The sequence below is a fragment of the Gadus morhua genome, chromosome 4 (assembly GCF_902167405.1).
Source record: "Gadus morhua chromosome 4, gadMor3.0, whole genome shotgun sequence".
NCBI classification, from domain to species: domain Eukaryota; kingdom Metazoa; phylum Chordata; class Actinopteri; order Gadiformes; family Gadidae; genus Gadus; species Gadus morhua.
Genome location: NC_044051.1, coordinates 37848877 through 37851376, shown reverse-complemented (window position 1 = coordinate 37851376; position 2500 = coordinate 37848877). Strand labels below are relative to the sequence as shown.

At 46.7% G+C, this 2500-nt stretch overlaps 1 protein-coding gene across 1 annotated transcript in view; it reads left to right on the top strand.

The window, feature by feature from the left end:
* LOC115542631 (E3 ubiquitin-protein ligase Midline-1) overlaps positions 1 to 2500 on the top strand; it is a 47154-nt gene that overhangs the window by 14257 nt on the left and 30397 nt on the right. The gene's annotated exons all lie outside the window — the stretch shown is intronic.

Genomic DNA, 2500 nt, shown 5'->3' with positions numbered 1-2500 from the left:
TCATTCCTCTCCTTTCCTCCTCCCACGCTCCCTTTGATTCCCCCCCCTCTCTCTCTCTCTCTCTCTCTCTCTCTCTCTCTCTCTCTCTCTCTCTCTCTCTCTCTCTCTCTCTCTCTCCTCTCTCCTCTCTTTCTTCTCTTTTGATCTTCCTTCGCATTTCCTCGATTGTCCTTTCTTGTCATTTTCTCCTCCCCTCTCCTCCTCTCCTCCTCTCTCCTCTCCTCTCCCCTCCTCTCCTCTTCTCTCCTCTCCTCTTCCCTCCTCTCCTCTCCTCTCTTCGCACACTTCTCGTCTTCTCCCACCTCCTCTCTCATTTTCTCCTCTCTCCTCCTCTCCATTCTTCTCTGTGCCCTGATCCTCTGCTTCCACACTGTGGTCTACCGGTGTCACAATCAACTAACTCTCTCTCTCTCTCTCTCTCTCTCTCCCTCTCCCTCTCTCTCTCTCTCTCTCTCTCTCTCTCTCTCTCTCTCTCTCTCTCCCTCTCCCTCTCCCTCTCTCTCTCTCTCTCTCTCTCTCTCTCTCTCTCTCTCTCTACCATTTCCATTTCTCTCTCTCTCTCTTTCTTTCTCTCTTTGGCTTTGGGCAGCAGCTGATTCATATCTATATTTGTATATGGATGTTATTAAGGGGCAAATGCATTTATAATACCCATTTTCTTATACAGATGTTTGTACTCTTTAACACAGATGTTTGAGAGAAAGAGAGAGAGAGAGAGAGAGAGAGAGAGAGAGAGAGAGAGAGAGAGAGAGAGAGAGAGAGAGAGAGAGAGAGACGCACGTGGGTGATCTAGGTCAGAGAGAGATGGGCTAGCTAGTGGAGCTAACAAGCTAGTAAACAGTGACATCTGCTGAGGGAAATGGGGTGGTGTCAACGGCCAGGAGGGGGAAGAGGCTACGCTAGGCTAGCTGATGATGCTCCCTGGACCTTCCAGATAAATTCTAGGGAAAAATGTGTGCGTGTGGGGGGCGCCACTTTCATTCTTATGAAAGTGGCGTGGCTCGCATACAAGTTGTGGCGTTTGATAAATAGTGTTTGTGTGTGGAGGTACACTGTTATATGTACTTTATTGATCCCGGACGGGGTAATGACGATGACACATGTCAACAGGACACAAGACAATGATAGCAACTCAAAGGTTTGAAATTGTTTGATAAGAATCTGCAAAGACCTCAGTTCACCCACAGATTTTTAAATGTATATCTGGATGGAGGATTGAATAGAAGGAATGAATGAATGTTTTGAGTGAATGATTCACTTGAGTGAATGCATGAATCTAAGTGAGCGAGGGAACAAATGAACGCGTGAATTCATGACTACAAGCGAGTTAGTGACCGAGTTAATAATAGAAGAGTGGGGAGAAGGATCTGGAACCGCTCCATTAATCAGACACCTGCCTCTCCCCATCCTTGTTTTTCTATCAGGCTGGTGTCTGCCTAACCTTTGTCTGTCTCACATTTAGAGGTGTGATCAGTCAAATGGATTTGTGCTCACTTCCAGACACAGGACATTGGCTGTAGCCTTGGGTGTGTGCGTGCGTACGCATGTGTGTGTGCGTGCGCACGTACGTGTGAAAAAGGCATCATTCTTTCTAGCTTCCTTTCGAAACAAGCTTTTCACAAAGAAATCGGAACAAACGTGCAAACTACTTAAATCAGCGTCTGCAGCACAGCTGAACTCAATTTTGCACTAATTATTACTCTCCCTCGCTGTCTCTCTCTCTCTCTCTCTCTCTCTCTCTCTCTCTCTCTCTCTCTCTCTCTCTCTCTCTCTCTCTCTCTCTCTCTCTCTCTCTCTCAATTATGGCGCTAATTAGCTGAGCCAACTGTCGCTCTGAGCGGGGCCTGAGCGAGCAGGGGGGGCCTGAACCCAAACACTGATCAGTGAACTCACTCACTGAACACACAGGCCTGAAGAACTTCAGGCGAGAGAGAGAGAGAGAGAGAGAGAGAGAGAGAGAGAGAGAGAGAGAGAGAGAGAGAGAGAGAGAGAGAGAGAGAGAGATAGAGAGAGAGAGAGAGAGAGAGAGAGAGAGAGAGAGAGACAAACAAATACAAAAATTAATAGAAGTAGAAACACATGTGTCTTTGTACACAATAACAATCAGATAGGCCTTTGTTTTTTTAATAATCTGATTATTTCTGCGTTTTCCAGGGCTTCAAACTAATGTGAAACATCCAAAAAATATGAAATCTCTGGTCCAAGGATACAAACGAAAGATGGCTTTCCGATATGTTTCATTGGCTGACGGAAAAAACAAAAGCGCAAACAAAGTCACAGAGTTTGTCCAATGTTTCATCTCCGACTGAGGAACAATCCGGCACGATCCCCTCCCTGTTCCCCTGTCGATTCCCCCTCCACATCGGGTCCACCTGATACAGACCAGTAAGCCGTCTCTGCTCATTTAATCACGGGCACATTTTTCTCTCTCTCCCAATTTGTCTTCCCTGTCTGTCTCCCCCGCTCATCTCAAATCCTCTTCCCCTTATCCTCCCGTCTG